At 32.1% G+C, this 24688-nt stretch overlaps 1 long non-coding RNA gene across 3 annotated transcripts in view; it reads left to right on the forward strand.

Moving 5' to 3' along the window:
• Window positions 1–24688, forward strand: part of LOC128072975 (uncharacterized) — a 243766-nt gene that overhangs the window by 121328 nt on the left and 97750 nt on the right. The window contains exon 3 of one of the 3 annotated variants that reach the window (XR_008202557.1): window positions 11931–11960. The exons of the other annotated variants lie outside the window; for them this stretch is intronic. This is a non-coding gene — a long non-coding RNA (uncharacterized LOC128072975). Of the gene's footprint in view, window positions 1–11930; window positions 11961–24688 lie in introns of those variants that run through there. 3 annotated transcript variants of the gene reach the window in all.

Here is a 24688-nt window from a genome sequence, read left to right on the forward strand (position 1 = left end):
GTGATTAATGACAATTTGTACTTGTTTTTTTAAACTTATTACTATAGTTTTCTAACATTAAAAATACTTTACCACTTTTCTTCACATAGGTATATCAACTTAGACAGACCCAACTTGAATAATACTCAGTTGCACATCTCTTACTTGCATGGAATACATTTTAATGTGAATTTATTTGAGCCAATTGATACAAACTTTAAACCCCTTCTCAAGTTCTCAGATTAACACCTTTAATTAACTTGTAGAAACTCAAACTCTTAAAAAAAAGGTCTCCTGCTATCATTTTGCAATTAAATTCAACTAAGTTTTCAGAGTCAAAAGAGAAATCAAGCTGAAATTTATAAGTGGTGATAAACATTAAAATGGGAGAATTTAAAGCTTTTATGTTTTGTAAGTCAAATATTTGAGTGATATATAGAATTCCCTTTTCTTGTTTATTTTCACATCTTTTTACTGCAGAAAAAATCTAGGGCTTTATCAATCACAAAGAAATAAAATATCAAGGAAATAACTGCAAAAAAGAGGCAAATATGTAGCAAGCTAATTAAAAAATGTGATTTCCTTATTTTTAAGGTAAAGCTAAGGTGAAAGAAACAAAGCTTGCAACTTTGAGTATATTGAAGAGAAGGTTTCAAATATAAAACAACTGTCCATAATGAGAAAACTCAACACTAGAAGCTGTCTTTAGATCAGTTTTGTTGCAAGTAAATCACATCCTTCGTCTAAAAATAAGTTGTATAAAGACTTCTCTATATAAAAATACTTTCAAGATATTATCTCAAGAATTTATGTCTCTCATACTATTTCACAAAAACCTGTATTCAAAAAGCAGTTTTGTTAAATATTTCTAAAATATATCTTAGTGCTGAGTTCTTTTCTCCCTTTCCTGACAAAATTATTATTTTTTAATTGTTGTTAGGTTATAAGATGTCCTATTGAAGAAATAGTGGCTTACTTGCAACTACCAAGCTTAAGTTGAATATTCTGAGTAGGTTCCTCTTTTATTTTTATTTTATATAAAAAAGGACTTTTTTTTTTTTCTTTTCAGAATGTATTTTCAGTAAAATACTAAAAAATTTTTATATCACATTACTGAAGTTTATCTTGAGGTAGCAAAATCTGAATAGCAGAAATTCATTTAATTTTCCTGTGTTATCAATAAAGATTACTCTGTCTTTCTAGTACTTTACATAATGGTTTGTTTTGCTTTAACATTAATGAAACATTTTTTTACAAGCAATTAATATTTGGATCACCTCTCCATTCAACTGTTTATCTTTTATTTTATTACTAGAACTGCTATTCTAATTCTTGATAAGAGCAGACTATTAAAAAATTAATGCTGATTATAAGGTATTTGTCTGTATACTTTCTTAATGAATGGAATGAAAAAAATCCCCTCTGCATTTATCAAATAAGCATTATTATTACATGACAAAATCATCAAATTTTCCTGATCAATATTTATGTTATCATCTTCAAGAAACAAAACCAAGCAGCAGTTGTTTTCTGGCCTTTGGCTTATTCTTTCACATCCATTGTTATCTTTCACTCTTGGAACTGCACTTGAAATCCCAACTGAATATACTGTTAATGGTAGCATTAGAAGTGTTAGCATGACCATAGCCCAAGCTGTGCAGTGGGAATTTTCACTTTCACCTCAGCTTCTATAAGTCTGACCACCTGGTGATATTCTGGAGATGAAGGTCACCTCCACAGTTATTCATTTGTTCCCACTGTATCCACTGTGTTCAAGGGTCTCCAGCCCTAGGGCCTGGCCACTATTTTCATAAAGTGGGATTCCACTCGTGTCCGCTTGTGGAACTGCTCAACTTTCTCAACTTTGTACTATATTCTAATGTTTTCTTTAGGGCCAGAATGAACAGAAGTGATCCAATATCTGGCTAGACTTCTGTTGATGTCAAGTGTAGCTCACAAACTAAAAAGCACACATACATTATGTTGCAGTGAGTTATAGCCAATTAGCTGATTGGCATTACTTCTGATCATCTCTCTAGTCATATTTTTTTGAATCAAAGTTTTTGCCATTAGTAGAGACACTTATACCTATATATTAGCAAAGCCATTAGAAACTATTTGCTGCACAGTGTGACAGATTTGAAAACTTAAGTTCAGGTCAAAATGACTGACAATAAATTGAACTGTACTGAGAAGGAAGAAAATAGCAATCTATGAAAAAATTTGATTTTTCTTTTTTTCAGAGTCAGAATCTATGGACTTAGCTACGAAAAAATATTTGAGAAAGCAAAACTTATATATTCCATGGGTTTTTTTTTGTTTTTTTTTTTTCTTTGTTTTTTTGGTTTTTTTTGTGTTTTTTTTGGTGTTGTTGTTTGTTTAATTGCAAGAATGATAGTAGCAGAGGCTCTTTATCCGGCCTTTGTATACAAGGCAGTTTGGGTAAGACAATTTGGGATGGGTAGTAACAATATACAAGTTTTTCCAGTTATTAGAGAATCAGTTTTGATCTGTAATCCCTTTGTGTGGAACCAGTATTGAAATAAGTGATGGATACTTTTTGTGATAGCACAAAAATTACATATTGATCTCTGTATAATGTTCTCTCTCAGTGATTAGTTTTTGTTTTTCTTTTCAGACTCTAAACAATACACAGTGGCATGACTCAGTAGAAACATATACATATATCTTTAAAACTTAATAGATTTTGAATTTAGAAGGAAACATTTTGATGATTTCATTCATATATCAAGAACATGTATATGGAAGTACTAGAATTTATTCCTTAGAAAGATATTTACAGTTGATTTAAAGACATATTATGATAGATTTCATCTCTAAATGTTTTTCCTCTAGTTAATAGTTACCTTCCTTCCATATGAAGTAAATAAAGAGCTACACTCAAGTAAATAATATATTTTAGGATATTGTTTTTAACAAGAAAACACACTAATATATTCAAGCAGGGGATCAGAAAATATATTTTTTTTAATGATTAGGTAAGAACGTGTACTGCTTTTTAAGCTCTGTGAATGCATATAGTACTTAGTCCAAATGCCAAATGCAGAGAATGACAGATAATAGGTATTTTTTTAGAGAATTTGGAGGAACGGTTTAAAGATCTTACATATGAATAAACTAGACCAAAGTAATATCAATGAATAGATATTTTAGTACCTGCAAGTGTACTTTAAGAATAACCTATATTCTTAAACAAATATGCATACATATCCATACATGATATTCCTACATATAATGTTACAGTAGAGTTGCTTTGATTTTAGACTCAGGGCTTGCATGACTGTTACATGGTGAAACCTCACTTTACTCTGCTATTATTCTTCCAAACTCTGTATGTGTTGAACTAAAACTTTATTACATGTAAGAATTGTTTGACCTTCCCTCACAGGTAGCTTTCTATACATCAGCACAAGTTTAAATCTAGTAAAGGAAATAAAAAACAAAAACCACAAGTATAAGAGAAGGCTATCTGAGTAAAAATAAGACCTAAGAACTAATATTTTGAATAAGACTGTGTGATTTCCTTTAATTAGTCTACTCTTGGCCTTCTAAATGGCTGCAGAGTGCTAAAATCAAGACAAAATCAAAACTCTTTACTCAGTACCAGGTTAATCCTTCTGTGTGTGATGTCAGCTGCCTTTTAAAGAATCATCCATGAAAAATCCTTTAGAAGTGAAACTCGACAGTGCTTTTCTACTGAAAACAAAGCTTTTATCTATCTACCTATCTACCTATCTATCTATCTATCTATCTATCTATTTATTGTATTATTACACAAAACATTTCATTAGTAGTTACTTGGATAGCTGAAAGTGAGTTTAAACAATATAGTAACTACTCTTCATGCTTACAAAAACATTTGGAAATAAGAGAGAAATTATTTTATTTTCAATGAATAAAATACTAATGTAGCACATTAATTACTGTTGCTCATACATAACTAGATGAAATCAAATGGTAAAATTGGTTACCTATAAGATCTATGTTTAAAGTGTAATGTATTTAGGTATCGATATACAGAGGTGCACCTATTCTCTTTTGTTAATACTTTTGGCAAAAACTAAATCATATACAGACGTTTCTGTCTTTCCCAAACTTTAAATAAGAAAATTATGATTGAAATGTTTTCGCATCACATTTTATAGATTTTCTTCTTTCCTCCATTCTTGTATTTTTATTTAAGTGTAAAAGTATTGACTTTTTTTCTAGCCATTCAAAAAATGTTTGTTTGTTACAGGCTGCTTGATCAGGCGGAAGTTGATGAAGCTTCAGCTACAGCTGAAAGTAGCCTCATGCTCACAGGCATCAGTTCTCATGGGACACTTAAATCACTCTGACATTGTTGGAAAAGCAAGTCTGCCAGGTGCTCACATTTTAGCTGAAAGAATGAGAAACAGCTATAACAGAATATTTCTTCAAACTATCTAGGTGAAAGTAGACTAAAACCCCTGTATTCCTGGATCATTTGAGTGCTTTTAATACCTGAATAAATATTTGGGTGCTGCTCTGCTCAAATTATTAATGAGCTAGAGATATTATAAAACTGAAATTCTGTCTAAATAGAATAGAGCACTGGTTGAAGAACAGGTTAATTGTGAAGTTCACTAAGTCTTATTTGTGATGGAGATACAAAACTGGACTATGAACATGTGCAGAAAATGTTTATGTGCTTTTGAAATGGGAGCTGCTCTCTGATTTAAACTAACACTTCAGCAGTTCATTAGGATTGTCCTTTACAAACTCGTTGCTCTATATGTTTTTCATCCATTCTAACAGGAAACTGCTTTTTTTTTCTTTTTTTTTTTTTTTAGGAATACTGACTATTCCAGCCAAGAAGAGCACCAACAATTAAGAGATCTGAAATGTAGCTCATTCCTTAATAAACTGAGAGATGGAGAGTGTGATGATTATTCTGTTAATTTCTGTTCTGTAGGAACAACATAATACCATAAGAACACAAGTAGGTTAGTAAAGCTTTTTTAAAAATGACACTAACTATTAACTGGCATTACTTCTGTACTTCAAACTTAGGAAACTCATTTTGATCTAGATATTGTGCTTTCAAACCAGTGAGTGAGTATTTTATATAAATGTTTCAGTCAGAGTTACAAGATTCTGCATATGACATGTAAACTTTAAATATACAGTGTTTCTTGGAAAAAGGTGGTTTTTTTCCCCAGCATGTTAAGATATGGTCTTTTGCCACTGAAATCAGTATGTGCTAAACCATCCTCTAGAATGAAAAACATGTAAGGTTTGCTGCAGTAAAAACAAACTGCTATGAAGTATCTTTTAAATTGAAGCATATGAATATATGGTTCATATATTAATCAGTGCTTCTTTGTTCTTTTAATATTTCTAAATATTTAGTGCAATTTATTGGAAATTGAAAAAAATATTTCAAAAAACTCTAGCATTATTATCAATTGTATATAGACCTTGAGTTTTATTTTAAAACATTGTTAGTAGGTGTACAATTATACCTGTAGTGGCAGATGTTTAATATAACACACAAGAAATAACTAAGTTGACTTTGAAAAGACTACTAATAAGTTCGCAAATCGTTTCTCCATGAAGAGAAATAATTATAAATTTTAAGATACATACTGTTAAATTGACAGAATTGTAATGACATCTCTGTAGGTGGTTCATATCACGAACTGTTTTATATGCTACTAGGAACATAATGGCAACATTTACACAATAGGCCTACAAAAGGATGAGGTAGCATAATTGCAGTATCACTGAAGCATGAATACAGACTAATTAACTAAATTGGAACTGCTGCACTCATGCTCACATTTCATCTATCTTATTTCATTTACTTTTACATGCTGTTGTAGTCAAAGAATTGCAGTGTTTGTTGTCTGAATGTTGCAGATAATGTTGTCTACTTGCTGCCTCCATCTTACTGCTTACTTCTGAATGTATCAGTCGTCAATTTATTGGTGTCTTCTGCTCTGATGTTTTACTATTCGATATACTATTGAGTGTGCATTTTCCCTTGTATATACAGAATGTATTCATGCTTAGACAGTTAGACACAAACATATCTGTATGCTCACATATTTACAAATGCACATAGATCTATATATTCATTTTCTATGTTTTGCCATTAGTCTATTGACACCATACATGTGTGTATATGTGCATATGAGTATAGGTGTATGTACATACAAACTCTCATATGAATCACAAAAAAAAAAAATTTGTGTATGTTTACACATACAAAGTGCTTAGTCAACAAGGCAATGCACAAGGATAATTGCATAATTGCCTCCAGGAAATTTAAGTAACTAGATTAAAGCAAGGACAAGCATCTGAAAAAAAATCAAGGCAAGCCAGCACATGTTCTGTGTGATGAGGAAATGATGATACACACAATAGGTGGTAAACAATTTCTGCTCATGTTGCAGTAGAAAAGCAATATTTGCTTCTGATAATGTTTCTATGTTTCTACAAATGAATACGGTGGAAAAAATATACCAGAAAGAGACATTGTTGTTCTGCAGTATGTTTAGTTCAACATCAATTTCTAAGCATGTCATTTATTGTCAACTCAAGAATAAAGACCAGGCAGGGATCTAAACAATTAGTATGTTCCTACAGTTACGTTCTTCTTTAACGCACAGATTGTAAAGTGTGTTGGAAAGGATATTTAAGGTTTAAGGAATATGCATCGTACCAAGTAGTGATTACATGCTTTTGTTCAACAAGCTTTTGTCACAACAAACATTGTCAGATTTCTCATCTACCTTAGGGAACGTGAATCTGTGCTATCAGCTGATAATAAAACTGTAGTAATTTGCTGTTATATACATTTCTGTTTTCAACAGGTACAATAGCATCAATCTCAAGGAATTAGATCAATCAGCCTAGATTTCAAATATCCCAGTTTGTTGCAGTTGTTTCCTTCTGAAACTACACTGAATGAAAGAAATGACTTACTAATCTTTCTAACATTTTAGCAACAAAAGTCTGATTCTGTATAGAGTTAAAAAAAAAATACATTGGGGTGCAAATATTTTAAAAGTTAAAGAACATGGGATAAAACAAAGGGAAAAATAAAGTTAACATATCAGAAGACCCACATATATTTTAAATAGTCTCAGATTAATGGCAAAAATGAGGAACCACTGCAACTTGCATACTTGATGGTATGCAAAAAAATACTGACGAAGAAATGCTTCCCAAAGATGAGAAACAGGTGGCTTGCTATTGAATGTCCAGGCTGAAAGAGCTCTATTTAAATGAGCTTTATTTAACCTGCTTAATTTACATATCTTAATATCTACTGAAGAAAAAAAAACAAGAACTGAAAAATCTAATTTTATATGGAAGATCTGCTTCATAGATGTACGTAATTTAACTTACATAGCCAGAAGCAGTAAGAACAAGTTAGAGCCTGCCTTTGCATTACTGATGCTGATAAATCCAACCGGAGCAACACTACGAATGGCATGTAGGAACTCAACTGCATGTTCAAGTCAGTTAATAATCAGGTGCTAACTCTGCTAATGTTAGCTTTAATCATCAAATGGCTAGGAAGGAAGACTAGTTACACCATGTGAAATGCTTCTAGCACTGATCAGCATGTAGTATCATATAGGGACTTAACACAGTACCAGCACGGATTAGCACAGTGGACCTTGGTCCTCTGCATTTTTCTGTTACACTGTTTCTCGCAAGTTGACTATTACCTCCTTTACTTTTGCACTCTGCTTTTGTGCTGTATATCCCTGCCTGTGTATCACATTGGATTCTCTCTTATGTGCTCAGAACTAGAACACAGACTGCAATTTGAAGAACAGGTCAGGAAAAGGCAGAATAATTTTGTCTATCTAATTTCAATTCCTTTACCTAGGATTAATTCTGAGTTCTCTAGTTTTCCAACTCTATTAATTCTCTCATTCCAAATTTCAGTCAATCTTTGGTCTCCTGTCAAGGATTCAGCTTTCAGTAATTCAATGAAACTCAGATCATACAAATCTTCTATTTTTGATTTTTTGATTTTTATAATAAAAAATACTATATTTTTTAACATCTTATTTTATATGGTTTCTATTATATGTAGCAAAAAATACACATTTAAAATAATATATTCTGAATTGTCCTCCTATTTTAACTTTGAAAAATATGTATCTAAAACCTGTTACTGATGGGCATAAAGACTTTCTTTCTGTCACCGGAACTGGACACCAGTTCCTTACTTTGAAGTTTTCTTTAACTACCTCTGACACTGACATATTAAATTCTTTCAGCTGTGTTGAACCTTTTAAATCTCTTCCATTTTAACAATGCTTTAGTAGACATTTTACTTGTAATATATGTTCAGAAATCACTCAGAACCAATATAAGATCTATCTCAATTATTAATATTTTTTGTTAGCTCAACTAAAGATATTTCTAATCACTACAGTAAAGAATCAAAAACTAAAATGAGGATCAGCAATGTGCCTTGCATGCTGATGAGCAAGACAAAATAATGGCATCACTGAAAGAGTTAACGCAGCACAGAAATGCGAGGAGACTACAGCAGACTTTCAAACTACAGGTGAAAATCTCCAAGGAAAATACACAGTCTTAATTCAGTGTAACATCTGGACACTGAGAAAAACAGAAGAATCATTGAGACAGGCGATATACCATCCAACTACCTGTCTCAAATAAAGTGGAAAAACAGGAAAACTATTTCCTTTAAACTAATGTCAACTAAGCAATATCAAGTCAAATAGTTGATAGCACTATAAAAAGAAGGGAAAAACAACACTGTATTATACAACATTCCATTATTGGGTCAAGAAATAATGATAAAAAGACATTGGAAACATTAAATTCACAAGATAGGACCTTTCAGTGAATATTGCATTTTGTAAAAATAATTTAAAAACAGAGTAGTTATGAAAAAAATCTCTTTATGACACTTCTGTTAGAAGAAATTTCCTGTCTGGAAGATATTTTCTTCTGAAATGAAGTTTATTTCCAAAAGGGAAGGGAGGGAAATAAAGCAATCAATTAACTTAAACCACTCTCTTTTAATTCATCTACTGTGAACCATAAATTCTAAATGCCAACAAGTTCTGCCTGTTCTGCAAGAAATATTCAGTTACCATTCTCATATAAAATTAGTAGCATTTTTCTGGAGTTGAAGAAGAAATTAACTTCTCCATCTCAAACAGAATTTTGAATTTATTCCTTTGGGAGAGGGGAAAGAAAATCTGTGCAGCTTTACTAAGGACCTAGCATACTGGGAAAACAGTCTGAAAGGACAAATGAATGTCCTGCAAATCCAGATATGATATGGATGTATGTTAAAAACCATCTTTTCCATTGTATACTCATTGAAACTAACACAGATTAAATTCCATTGGGAAAAATAAGTGATATTGGCAATACATACCCTAGAATAGTATACTTTATCTTTTGTTTTATTTGAAACTTCCTCACTGAGGCGGTCTGAAATGATTTTTTTTTTTTAATTAATAAAATTCACTGTGGTCTTGAAAACGTATGCACCATTAACATGTCGCTTCATTTGCTTACTAAAGTTTTATACTGGATTACATTCACTGCACAAACCTTGTACAAGGACATACCTGGAAATAATTATGAAAAAGATCGTTAAATCTTACACATTACTAGAATAGCTTGCAAGCTGACTAGGGTCCTACTATCTAGAACAAGAAGGCAGCTGAGATAGATATCAATGCTGAACAATTAATCCCTGATAAAACAGAGTTCTTTTATAAAGAAAAGTGAGTAATTACAAAATAAAGTCCCCAAGAAAATTCTAATATCTGCTGAACTACATTATGTGAAGGTCAATCAGTGGGGAAGTGAGGAAATTGAACTATAGGTCTATAGGGGCATGGAGATATGACTACAATGGTCTTGAAAAAGACATTCTAAAATTATAGCAAGGTCATAGCAGTAGAAGAGAAAGACTAAACTTGAAGTATCAGGTACATCTCACAGGAAGAATGAATCATAACGCTCCTAGTTTATAAGCCAGTAGCATCAGAACTTTGAAAGATAAACCTAGCATTAGAATACAACATTATTGTTACAATGCTAACATTAATTCTCTGAATTATCTCCATGTCTCCCAAATACTCCAGACCTCTTCTTCTAAGGGGCACTCATGATTCACCACAGTTCTAGCCTGATTCTCTTGCTCACTGCTCATACCAACAGTAGTCAAATATCAACTGATTTGATACCTATTAAAGAATACAACAACCAGGAACAAACACTTAACATTTACAATTACTATCCAACTTGAGCTTCACGTTTTCTCATGAAGGTTAACAAGATATATATTGTGATGACAATCTTTTTTCCTTAGGATACCAAAAAACCTATGCACTCATACTCCCTCCCTCTTTGTCCACAGCTCATTTATTTTAGTGTTAGGGCTTGTTTTTCAAGTGCTGAGGCTTTTTTTTTTTCCCTCAGTTTCTTATGCAAGCTACTCCTCAAGCTGATGATATCCTTCCCCAGTCCTACAGGATATGCTAAGTGTTGTTTTTCTTTAAAAAAACACCCAAGTACCTGAACATTTCATTAGCATGTTTTTTTGGTTTTATCTATTAGCTATGTATTGAAATATGAATACACATTCTGTTGTACTTATTTTATGAAATAAGAGTGATATTTGTTTCTCAAATTCCAGTTTCCCAAATTTTGAGGAGTTTGAAAAACATCAATTTTTTAATCTTCAGAAATTAGGAATAAGATCCCATTCAGGACAGTTTCTTTTTCTTTTCTTTTTAACTTGAGATTCTATATTTATCCAAAATTGTTGAAGAAGTAACACACTTACTATGCAAATCTATTCTTGTCAGCATAGAGAATCTCTGTCATCCTATGAATTTATGCTGTTATTTTAACAGCAGTAATCTCTGCAATGAACTGTTTCAGTCTCTCTTACTGCATAGCAAAATCATACCCCACTGAAATCAAAGGTAAAAATTCTGTTCATTTCAATCCCAGAAGCATTATATGATGCAAACACTTTCCACATAACAAACGAAGGAATTCAGAATAGCCTAGTATAATTATTGTAATACTTAATCACAGAAATATAATAAAATATATCTAAAATATAAAATGAATCATATATACATATATATATGTATACATACATACACATATATAGATATGTAATATAATATATAAAATAAATATAATAAATTATAGATAAATGAAATAACCAGACAAACATTTAAGCTTTCATTAAAGCATATATTCTTTACACATCCTTGATTTTGGAAGTTAAACTAAATTATGAGTTGAATAGCTGTGAAGAATAAATACTTTTCCAGAAATTCCAACAAGGTGTTCATTTCACTTTTATTTTTCAGTGCCAGTTCAGTCAGCTTTTACAAAACAGTCTTGCTATACTGAGCACCTACTAAACGATTTCACCAGAAACTTTATTTACAGTGTGTCAGCCTCGTGCAATGTCACAATAGTGTGCTTGAATAACTTGAAAGTTGTTTTTCAATGGAATGTTTTCCAGGCAAAATTTTTAATGAAGTTTGTTCACTATTTCTTTTGTCCTTGGTAAACATACTTACGAAATATTTGGAAATTATGCCATGTTCAATGAGTGTCCTTATGACACATTCACAAAAATTTAAATACATACATACATTAAAGACTGTTTTTTTTGGAAAGAAATATAAATTTGGATGGCATAAAAAAGTTGATCTGTAATCAGATAAACACTTGCAAACCATTAGACAGTCACATTACAGTATGCAATTGATCAAGATATTTATACTTAAAGGTTTGAAAAAAAATGAAAACTTAAACGTGGTTTAGTAATAATTTAGTAGAAGCTATGAACAGTTTCCAGACTATTACCTTTGCCTTTGTAAAAATTTATAACTGAATTAATATGCTATTTTATTATCTCAACCAAGAAGGTTATTTTTTTGTTTGTTTGTTTTTTTTTAGTATAAGTCTCCAAAATGTTAATGTTGTATTTATAAAAAGCAGACACAGAAATCACTTAAACAATTGCAGCTGCATACACTATAAATCTTACCTCTCTTTACATTTAAATTCTTCAATAGTTGGAGCAAAGACAAAACCTGTTATAAAACTAGATGATGCTAGGAGATGGCCAAGCTGGTCATTCGGACATTACATTCAAAAAAATTGAAGAAATGTGTTATTACTATTTTTTACACAATGTAGAGAAATCAGGCTATGTTTTCAATACTGATGCATTGCATCATTCAAAACGCTAAGATATAAAATTGAATTAATTATTTTTTTGCTTCATGTAAATTATAATCTTACGAAAAAATATGCAAAAACATGGAGAATATGTAAGATCACCATTTTAAAATTAAATTAATTTAGAAAAGTAATCATGTACAGAGAGAGAAATCAAGCCTTCATATTTATGAATACTTTTTTTTTTTCTTGAAATTGTGTTTTGGTACAATTTTTTCTAAGTTCCCAGAGAACATAAAGCTGAAAATTTGCTCAGAAATATTTTAACAACTATCATTTCACCATTAGTGTTAGTTTAATACATTGTACTTCTAACGTAGTCAGGAGTCTAAATAGCATAAGAAAAACACTTGGCGTGTTCAAGTACAGTGCAGTCCTATCTAAATGCACATATTATAAAATGTCAACTTGCTGTATGCTAATGAAGCATGAGAAACAAAGTCCTACATTTCTGTCTCACTGACCATATTTCAAAATCTCAGTTGTATTCAGCTCTTGTATTTTCCTTTTCTTAAAGTTGCATTTTAAAAGAAAACAAGAATTCAGACATACAATTAAGAGTAATGGCAAATGCATTTTTCTCATTCTGCCGTTTTTTATATTGCCTAATTTCGAAAAAAAATATTGTGACAAAATATGTTTGAATAAGACTGAATATTTTTATTTTTAACTACTGTAGTAAAGCTAATTAGATCCTTTGTTCTATTTCAGTATTACTCCTTGGACTTCTCATGGGATTATGCTGGACAGATACTGGGAGCGATGTCTTCATAAACTTGATATATGGTTAAGTAGTAGGTTTGCTGAAAAGAATTACACTTTTCTTAGACTTTGCTCAAATTTGTACCTGTTTCAGATAAACAGAGTATTTGAATCTATTTGAAAATGTAAATTATTTAAGCAAGCTAATATAAAATCAAATCAGCAAAAATATTTGTTCATGCTGCTTTGCAGTTTATTAACTCAATTAGAATTAGATTTAGATTTCTTCTTTCACCCTGCTTTTATATTTTGTCCAACTGCTGGCCAATGCTAAATATATATTTCTATGTATCACCTAGTTAGACATTTTCATTGGGTAAATACATTTATCTTTTTTGTTTTTAGGCTCATCTGCTTACCTTTTTTCCCTTTTTCCCTTCCCCTGAAATAACATTTTTCAACTCTAATTTCCCTGATTTCTCCTGTTTTCTTTTCTTTTTTTTTCTTTTTTTTTTTTCCACTCCTTCACATGTGCCTTATCTGTCTCCCTTAGCTGAAAGTTGCATTTTTTGATAAGGGACAGTTACAGTCACTATGCAATTTGTTTTTCTTTACTTTCTTCTACACGCTTTCTGCTCCAGCATGGGCTCAAGGTTTAGAATACATTCCATGGACTATGATTAGTATTTCACTGCTAGAAGAGCCATGAAGGGGAAAAGGTATGCATTTCTGGTCAGGTGGCTGCCTACTGAGGGAATTCCCTGAAGACTGATGAGGGCACTGCGGGAGACAGTGGATGACCTGGTCAGAAGCTTGGAAGGGTATAAAAGATTCACTGACATGCTGTTTTATGAGGAGAAACCTGGAAAACCTTGCAGTATGGGGGATAAACTGGCCTTTCACAGAATGAAGAATGTATATCACTGGCTTCTTTACGGTTTCAGGTCAACAGTGATTACCCTCAAATTTCACAAATACAGATACAATGAATAATGTGTGGCTAAGGTATTTTAGAAGTGAAGACATTCCCTTTAAAAACAATCAGACTGAGATACACCTTCAAAAGGGAAGTCTGATGTTTGGGGCGCCATCCCTAAAAGTAGGAATAAAGGGGCATTCTTCCAATTCAGCTAGTATTTACACCAATAATACAGACATGCAACAAAAGGACTCAGTGTTAACTTATGCACTGGACAAATTCTTCTCCTTCACTTGGCAAAAAAAAAAAAAAAAAAAGTACAGCAGTAAGCAGTAAGTGCAGAGAAAAGCAACTGCAAGGCTTGTGAGTAAGTCTGGAAGCACCTCAATCAAAGCCCCAAGGATGGATAAGACAACAGATGTGTCTTACAAATTAAAGCATTGGTGGGTGTAGCTGTGTCAGCAAGTAGGCTTTATTTTGATTTGTATCTTCAAATTATGTTCCAAGGGGAACTGTAAGACAAAGAGGATACTTTCTTTCAGGGAGGTGAAAGAGCCTCTTCAGACATAAATTTGGTATAATCATGAGCAGAATAGGTGAGAAAAGCTCACAAAAAACTATCTATAAAATGATCTCAAAATGAGGAGACAGAATCATTTGAGATAAGAATATGAAGCACCATGGTGAATTAATTTGTATAAATGTATTTGTATATTAATGAAAAACAAATTAGGAAATAATCAGAAGTAAATTGCTGATCAAAACTACTAAATTTTCCAATCAGATTTATCAGAATATAGGCATGACTAAATTAATAATTTTAAAGGGCAGAAATTGTTCATGTAGAACAGGAAAGGAAAAAATAGTTTAATTAAAAATAAAAGGTGTATATTTGCTACGTGATTCAATGGTAGGTAGAATATGATAACTCTATATATGAAACCTACTATGCTGTGGGCTGTGATTTAAAAAGAAAAAAAAAAAAAAAAGAGACTTTATTTATTATTGTAAGAAATTATCAGAATTATTTAAATCATACAAATTGAGGAATATGGAAGACTTTAGCAAGATAGGGGATGCAGGACTGCCCAGACATATCTTTTTTTTTTTTTTTTTTTTTTTTTTTTTTATAACAATGTTAATGTAAAAAGTGGATAAAGAAACTAAAAGAGAATTTCTTCAAGACTGACATCTTGATAGTAATAAAATGGAATGTACAATGCAATCTAAATGAGAATGACTATGAAACAGCACAGACCATAGTTTCTGGAAGGAGAGAGAGAAGACAAACAAAAAAATTGGAATTTTGGGAAGAATGGCATAATAAATCTGAAAATTAGTTGAAAATGACCATGAAATAGATGTAACTTCTACAGCTCTTCACTGTGGCTTGCAAAGACAAGATAATTTCCCCTAGATTCTGCATGAATACCTTCAGTATAACCCCGATCCAGTTGTCCAAGAAAAGTCCATCACTTACTTAGTCTGAGTGTACAGTGATCTATGTCTCCTAATTGAGCTATGTTATGTATTAAATAGAAATATTAACTAGAAGCACTAAAACACAAAAACATGGAAGGTCCGAGGCCCTGCTGTAGATCTGGGTAAGAATGAGAATACTTTCTGAGATGCCTCCAAGTTCTATTTGCTGTATTTGTGAAATTATTTGTTTGAAGAGAAGGAATAATACAGAAGAGCAATCCTGAAATAAATGTTCTATTTCAACAATAACAACAAAAAGTCAAAAAGTCTTTGTAATATCCTTCTCAGGTTAAGGAGAGAATATTATGGTAGATATCAGGATTCTTTAAGATTCAAAGTTGAGATTTCATTAACATATGCAAGATCAATTTCTTACATTTTTTGTACATAAACTGAACAGATCAATTTTTAGCTCCATAACTGCAGTGCATTTGCATTGCTCTATTAATGCTTCATTATCAATAGAGCTTTGCTGAGAACTGGGTTATGTTATTTAAATCTTCTGGAGGCAAAACATCAGCTGTCCTTAAAACTTACAGGCAGTTATTCAAAATGCCAAATGGTTGCCAAAGGAATTACATGTAAGAACAAGTTAATGCATATGATAAATTAATCTGTCTGTACACAACAGTTCATACATTGTTGCACAGAAACTCAACAGTGAAAGAATCATAGTCATAAAATGATACAAATGGCAAAAGTCATAACTGAAGATGCATACAAAAATTAGTCTTAAAATGAGCATCTCAAGCTAACTCAGATTAGTTTTTGAGAGTGGACTTCTCTGTAAATGGCTGACTGATAAGCTTTAAGTTACTCCCACCAATTTCAGGTAAGAAATAATTGCACTGTGTACATTCTGTCAGGCTCTCTTCTATAAGCCCCATAAAATGAGAACAGATACTCATTCAACAAATTTGTTATTTCAGAACATATTTTTAAAACTCTTTTTGTGGTTTGCCTGTTAAGCAGTCCTCAGCAGTAAGCCAGCAGATGCTTGGTAAGTAAAAAATAAAATAATAATAAAAAAAAAACAACTGAGAGAAGAAATATAGTCAAAAGTTAGAAAAAGCTCATCTGCTTTGAGATAAGCAGACTTAGCTGAAGAAAAAGGAACTATAGAAGAAATAAGAAGGTAAAGTTTCATGGTTTCTTAGTGAGAGCGACATCAGTAAAACCTATATTTTAATTCTATGACTTTTTCTCATGGCAAATTTTGTAATGAGAACAGCAAATTGTAAACATAAATCAATTTCACAGTTAGGAAGAAACAAACTTTATTTATTCCCATAGCTTTCATGCTGGTTTCTTGGATGGCATACAGTCGCTCAGGAATTTCAACTTAAGTACATGGCTAAGCTTGTGTGAATCTGAGCATAAGTATTTTCTGCATCCAGGGAAAAAATCATAAACAAATTTATTGGGAAAAAAAAAAAAAAAAAAGTATAAGAACAATAATTGGTTTCATAAGTGCAGAGTACATTTGGATTTTTTAAAGTACAGTTTTGAGGGGAGGAGTGAGGAAGGAGTGAGGGATTCTTTTATCCAGATTGTACACTTTCATATCTCTATTAAGACTTTAAAAGCTGACATTGGAATATAATTTGTATGGATCCTCTTTGTTATTTTAAAGTCATGTGATTGTTTTAAAATATACTTCTCACAGAGAATTTGCAAACTAAAGCAATAATGAAAAACAAGTAACAGAATTGGGTTGTAGATTTTTTTCTTTGCTTGTGTGGGGATGATGGATACCCTTATTTCTTTGCCTTTGTTGTTCACTGTGTCTTGCAGAATGAATGCTGAAGACCATAATAAATTCACATCATATTTGCAGAACAGCTTTCTGAGACCAAAGGTCATTAGGATATAAGACTACTAACAATTTCCAGAAAGGTATTCTGTGTTTCTGTTGTCTGGGTGTTAATTAAACTGAAATTTATCAATGAGTTTATGTCAAATATGGATCTGCGCTAATCTAGTATAGAAGCAAATGTCTATTTTCTGATGTATGTTTTTATGAAAGGAATTAGTTCACCTTGCAGAAATATTTTTCATACCCAGTTTACACTGTGCTTCCTTTGGCAGTCTGCTACAACCTTTTAGTCTTATCGGTGAATAATAAAAGTGTTTCATCTATTAATAACAAAGCCATTTTGTCCTTCACTGTCATCGAAATAATGTAGAATCACCTTGAATTCATGAACTACTTTCTTATGACTCAAATACAAGACTGGATTATTCATTACACATACCAAAACATACTTGTTTATGAAATCCTAACATATCTGACATTATACTACACTATGGAAGCTTTTACTTTTCCCTAATTTTAAGAGTTTTTGGAAATTCTTTATGTTGGAATGTTAAGGAAGTACAACACTGATCTAAGAAGAAAAGCATTTTAAAAGAACATGTAATGACATGTCTTTATATTGCAGTACACAAAACAGCACAAATATGAAATTTCTCTCTATCCACATCAGTTATCCTTTAGAAAAAAAATCAAGAAAAGGCTTTGAGTATCCTAGTGTTTCTAGTACTCAAATGCTCATCATTCTCAACATAAAAACTTTCCTGCATTAACCTTTCTTACTGAAGGTTTCTCATTATCACCAGAGGTGATAAGAGGTACCATTGCCCCTCACTGCAAGAAAGACATTGAGGCCCTGGAGCGGGTTCAAAGGAGGGCGACAAAGCTGGTGAGGGGTCTGAAGCACAGGGCTAATGAGGAGCGACTGTAGGAGTTGGGAATGTTCACACTGGAGAAGAGAAGGCTCAGGGAAGACCTCATTGCTCTCTGTAACTACCTGAAGAGAGGTTGTGGTGAGCTGGTCATCCTTTCCTCTCATGTAACTAGTGACAGAATTAGAGGGAATGGCTTCAAGCTGTGCCAGGGGAGATTCAGGTTGGACGTTAGGAAATATTACTTTTCTGTAAGAGTGGTCAGGCACTGGAATGGGCTGCCCAGGGAGGTGGTGGAGTCACCCACCCTGGAGGTGTTCAAGGAATGTTTTTATTTTGTGTTGAGGGACATGGGTTAGTGATAACTACTGGTGATAGGTGGATGGTTGGACTGGATGATCTTGAAGGTCTTTTCCAACCTTGGTGATTCTGTGATTCTGTGAAGTACGTAGATTTTTCAGTTTTGGTATAGACTCCTACCAAGACACATATGTGGGGTGTGATGTAAGATTTAAATTGTTTTAGATAAAAGGACTGCAACCATGAGCTGAGTGATCACAGTAGTATAGAAATATTCATACAAAAACACTCATGACATAAGGTTCTGGAAGGTGAGAAATAAAACTTGAATCTTTCTGCACTTATATTACATACTCAGATAAGGATCTGTACCTGATTTACAATGCTGTTGAAATTCAGCTCTCTATACATCTCCTGACTTTGTTCCCTTTATAATGAAACAGAGTATCTATATATGGGGTACACTAAAATCAGAGTCCTACAAAGAAAGTGCTACTGCAAGAGATTTTTACTTGATTTAGTATCAGGAAGTTGGAATTTAAAAATTAAAATTAAAATTAAAAAATCCATTCATTCAATCCATTATCAATTTGTTTAAATACAGGGTTTTAAGCTATCCTGAATCAATTTTATGACTGAATAGGTTTGTGAGATAGACACAACCGATCAATAAGCAAATATATCATTTTTACAAGCAAGCAGAATAAACATTCAGAATACAATGACAAACACAATAATAAAAAAGCAATTCTGCCTATTAAACCTTCCCAGTCTCATGACTTTGCAGTTACTTTATTTTTTAATTTAGCTATTGCAGTGTTTAGAAAGGGAGTTTGAAAGTCTTTGTTGTGTATGATCTTTTCTGCAACTTTGTTTTGTATGATTATTTTTTTTTTCTGCTGAACGGATTTCCTGTAGAACAATCTTTCATATGGAAAAAAAAGAGTGATAAAGGTTTCGTTGTGTTGTTATATTTCTTTTTTTTTTTTTTTTTTTTTTTTTTTTAATTTGGTTTCTTTTCAGTTTCCTCACATTTTGAAAATGAAGTCATAAAAGATAAAGAGAGAATAAAAAGGGTTATGTTTGTTTCCCTAACAGTAACAGCTTGTCCTCTCCACTGTATCTCAGGCAAGTAAATAAGGCTACAAACAAAATTAATAAACTTTAAGCATCTTCTCTTCAGACTGTTTTAAATTGATTTTTTTTTTCTTTTTTTCTCTATTGTTGAAGCTGCTCAACCAGTGAAAAGAGACTGTATTATTTGGGAAAACTGATCATTTAAATGAGTGATTCTTCCCATACCCATGTGTAGCTTTGTCTGTGAATATAGTCAGCCTATCAATAAAAAAATAGTGACATTGGTAAATATAATAATTTGACATATTTAATAGCTTTTATATTTTTATTGCATCAAAATAATATTTTAAATTACATAAATAAGCCTGATTAATATCCAAAGCCTTGATTCTTTTACCAGAGACCTGAAGACCTGAAAAGCATATTTTTATGCACTGCATGGACGCTTATTACAAGACTGTAATCTTCATGCTGGTTAAGGAGTTTAAGTAAGACGTTATTATAGGTCTTGAAGTCAGGAAAGAGTAATATTAATAAATAATAATAAAAAAAAAAAAAAAAAAAAAAAAGATTTTGGCTTTAAAAACTCCTTTGAACACTGAAAGCAGGAGGAGCAGAGAGATGTGTCCACATGCCTTTAGCACCCTATTACTCATTTCCCTCCATTCCTTGCCCACGGAATAACAGTTCTGGATCAAAAGGATGAATACACTATAGATGTGAAGAAACTTAAATTTCTTAATTATCTTGGAATACATTAGAAGAAAATGAGAGAAGTAAAAAACTAATATAAATGGAAATAGTTTCAGATTATGTAGTGCTGAGAACTATGAGTCAGAAGTATAAATAGGCAAATAGTATATGTTTAAAAACATATATAGGTAATTTTCTTGTAATCTTCCTTCTAAAGTACCTGAATAGAAATCTACATAAAATGAATATTTTTCCTTGTTGTTGTTGTTGGTTTTTGTTTGTTTATTTGTTTGTTTTGTTGTTTTTTGTTTTTTAAGTATAAAGCATTTTTGTACTTACACAGTATTCAGTATTTCAGCTTGAATTCTATTCTAGAGTTCTGAGAAGGGGTTGCTCCCATAATTATTTGTTGTGGTTGTTGTTTTGGTTTGGTTTTAAAGGCTCCTGTGCATTTAAATAAATCTGTTTTAATAGAGGCATTGAGGCATTCTTGGCAGGAATAAACAAAAGTTATATGGGAATATCTTTGCATAGAAACAAATTTTTATTAGCAACCCAAACTCAAGGAGACCTCTGTAGTGAAATAGAGGCTAGATAAATATTTAATGTACTATTTGTGAAGGATATCAGAGTTATCAGGAATTACTAACTGCAAAAAAGCTTCAATGCCTTACAGGACACTGCAAGAACAGGATAACACAAAAACATCGTATGAGTTGCCGTAATAACTCTTCTACACCAACTGTCCTAGACAGTTGCCAATTTTACCTTCACTTTAAGGATTCCAGGGTATTGTATTACAATTTTCCATCTCTTCATTTTAGCAGAAGACTAGAGTTTCTTCTGGTCTCAGCTTTCTTACATAGCTTAATCACTCCACTTAATGTCACAAATTGCCACATTTTCTAGAAATTATCAACCATTATAAAGAACAGGCTCTTTGTTCTAAGATTTACTTTCACTGAGATTTTCTTCACTTGTCAACAACAACAGAAAATATTTGGCATATATTTAAAGAACTTAGCAATAAGTATTTTATTTAGGACTTTAAATGAGCATCACTAATTTTTTATAACTGATCGATGATTCTGATTATTTTTTAAATTATATTTCCTATATAATGCTTTAATTTCCCTTGACCTCAACACTGTTGCCACAGGGGCAGTTTATAAATATTCTATTGCAGTCTATAACAGAATAGATGTGAAAGCATCTACATAATTTCTGAGATACCGGGCTACCTGGGATAATTTAAGACATTTATTAAAGAAAACATCCGTTTATAAGAGTCAAATAAGTCATTTTTCCTCTTGTCACAGTGGAGTTTTTTTCTTTTTTGTAAACCCTATAAGTTCTGTAATAATGATTTCATTTAATTCAAAAAAAATAGCACAATAGTGGTTGTAGAACCTTATGATGAGTTCTGTTGGATGCAAGTAGTCATTCTCCCTAGTGAAAGAGAATAATTTCTAGAGTTACATTTGATCTCAATAGTCAAAAAATTTTCTGTGAGGCATGTCTCAGCTTGCAAGTTGTTGCTTGTTTTCCTTCCCATAAACAAATGCTTTAACTGAATAAATGATGTCAACGTTTTGAAAAAAAAGTAAGACTTACTAATTTCACAGAAATTACATGATGTGTGAAGACTACAGGCCAGTAGTACTTCTGGTTGCATTTCCTAATGGTGTTGAGTTGGTTTTATTGCTTCTGAGTGTAACTGAGGCCTTTCCTCAGTACCATTCAGGTACTGATGAATCCAGTTTTACAACATATCTTTAGAACAACTGTGGACAGCATTGTCAGAGTTCCCAGAATCAATACTTAGGTTTATCTGTGAAACCAGTCATTTTAATTTGTGATTCACTGTTCCCAGAGATACGAGACAGGGAGGGGGAAAGGAACGAGAAAAGCCACTTGTACAGTCTTCTGACAGTTACTGGAGCTATTAAATGGTTATTATAGCATAATGAACAGCTTCATTTCCAGTAGCTTCTTTCTGCTTTATTCTGTAATCTTTTACAATCTATTCTGCAATTTTTTACAATAAATATTTTTTTTCCCTTACATGTATTTCTTGTAAGGAAACTCTTACATTGTAAAGGAATTAAAAAACACCACCACCATAACAAAAAAGGTTCTGGCTCAAAGTGACATAATTATCTGAGATCCAAAAAGCTTGATATAGAGTTGTTGCATTTAATTTTCAGCGCACATTATCTAAAAATAAACCTAGTGGAATATACAGAAAGTATATCAATTATGCTTAATTATTTTTTCCCCCAAGAGAAAGACTATAACACACTCTATCATAGCTAGATACAAGACTAACTTTTGTTATAAAACAACAAGAAAAAAACTACACTGCAATTTTGCAATTATTAAACATCAGAGAGTAAACTTGTTCTGCAACCAGTGTAACACATTCTGGCAACAAACAATAATATCAGCAAATATTTTTACATTTCCATACACAAAAACACAAAGTCTTTGTGTCTCACTCCAATTTATAGGTGGGAGAGGAGGTTCTTTTAATATATGTATACCTGAAGGCAAGATTAAGACACCACGGGTCAAACGTTAGCCCAAACAGTTTTTTACAAATCCTAGTCATTTGGGGAGGTGAGGAAGGGAAGACAGGCGATAGAAAAGATAGGAAATAAAAGCAAGGAGATAGCACTCTGGCAAGTATAAAGATTTATTTTTAACTTAATAAACAGGAGACAAAATTAGAACATGGTGAGAAATTTAACATTTATTGAATAAGAATTGATGATGTTAAATGCTTAAATCAATTACATACAATATTAAAATGGACAGTATCAAAACAAAGTCCTTTTTAGCTACCAACTTTCTTTAATTACTTCCAATGTTCTCTAAAATTAATGTTTCCTCCAAGCATCTTCTAAAAGAGAAAATATGCATAACTCTACTCCACATGCATAGGCATCAATAGCACCCAAGTAAGAAAGCAAGGATGAGTACTTGTAATAAGTGCCCAGATTTAAATCCTTTAGAGGCTATGCCAGCAAAAAGGGTTGTTATCAAATTATTCAACATAAGTGCAACTTTGTATGTGCAAGTAACTGCAGTTAGGGAATTGCCATTGTGTTAACACAGGTGATCATTAATAGAATATTGAATGTAAGCTTGTGCAAACAATACAATCTGTGTTTCAAAGAACTATCATCAACTACTAATGAATAATTATTAAAAATAATAAACTGAAAATCTTATCTTTCCAAAATTCTCCTACATTTCTTAAATTGGTTAGACCCAATTTGATTTTTTGTTTCTGTTATGATGAAAAAGTTATGTTTCCAAAGAAATCCTTAGCAGCATGTCTTAGGATCTTGAGGAAATATTTAGTTGAAGGGGTCAAACCATTTGATTTTTACTAAATCAAAATGCAAGCTGTTTCAGAAATTTGGGATACTTCAAAATAAAGTAAAAAAGTATTGCCCTAGGTAGTTTTTTCTACCACATATGCCTTAAGAACTGGCCTTGCTTATTTTCCTTACAAAATAATCTACAAATTTTACATGGAATATTATTTCAGGAAAGCAAAAGGCACGGCCTCCGAAAAAAATATGTTCATATGAAATGTTTTTGAAACATCTTGATTTTTAACTCTATAGAGTCAATTGCAAACAGTTAAGATGTTCCATTTTCTGCTCTTGCTCTTATGTGAGGAGAAAAGCATAGACAGATCTCATTTTGTAGTTTGCTATCTTCTCTCCATTTTGCTGTGTTTGTTTGAAGTAAAATATTAAGTCATTCTGACATCATGCATGTATTTATCTTTGGTTACAAAGGTTTTTACTGGTTATTTTATGCTGGTTTTTTTTTTGTTTTTTTTTTTTTTTTGGCATGCTGCTATGAACAGGTGTGACTAATGTGAGGAAATTTGGAGATTATTTAGTGGGTAGTGTTTCCAACACTAGGAAAAAGTTCTAGTGCAGTTGAAGGTTTTCCAAGTAACTGAACTGGCATTTGTACCCTAGTTAACTGTCAAATCACCTTCTGAGCAGAAATAATGCCATCAAAGCAGATGGTTATAATGCATATTGATGGCCAATGATTATTTTTGCACAACAGTTGAGGATGTAGAAAACTTCATTTTCCTTGGCCAGGAGGATCAAAAATTACAATCCACCCAGTGCTTTCATGCATAACATTAGAGGGATAAAATCTCCCTCCTTATGCTTCATCTCACAACTACTATAGATTGATCTCCTTCTACTGTGCTATTTTCCACAGCAGTTTGGCAAGCCAGTATTACCCACTGACATTCCAGTTAAGAACATCAGGTAGTAATAAACCTTGTCTACTATATTCATCAAAGGATACTGGCCTTTCCAAAATTATTAAATTGGAAGAATGAATACAAAAACAAACAAAATACTGTTTATTTTAGATTTCCACAAGATACAAATAAATTAAGCAAAAATACAGCCTGCTCCCAGGGAATATTCTAACTCAGTGTTATTTCAGTACAGTGCATTGTCACTAGTGAGAACTACAGAGGAAAATGGAAATAATAACAGCCTTGAATTAAAGCAGATCACATTTTAAGTATCAACTAAT

The sequence above is a fragment of the Tympanuchus pallidicinctus genome, unplaced genomic scaffold, assembly GCF_026119805.1.
Source record: "Tympanuchus pallidicinctus isolate F22 unplaced genomic scaffold, pur_lepc_1.0 scaffold10, whole genome shotgun sequence".
Taxonomy (NCBI): domain Eukaryota; kingdom Metazoa; phylum Chordata; class Aves; order Galliformes; family Phasianidae; genus Tympanuchus; species Tympanuchus pallidicinctus.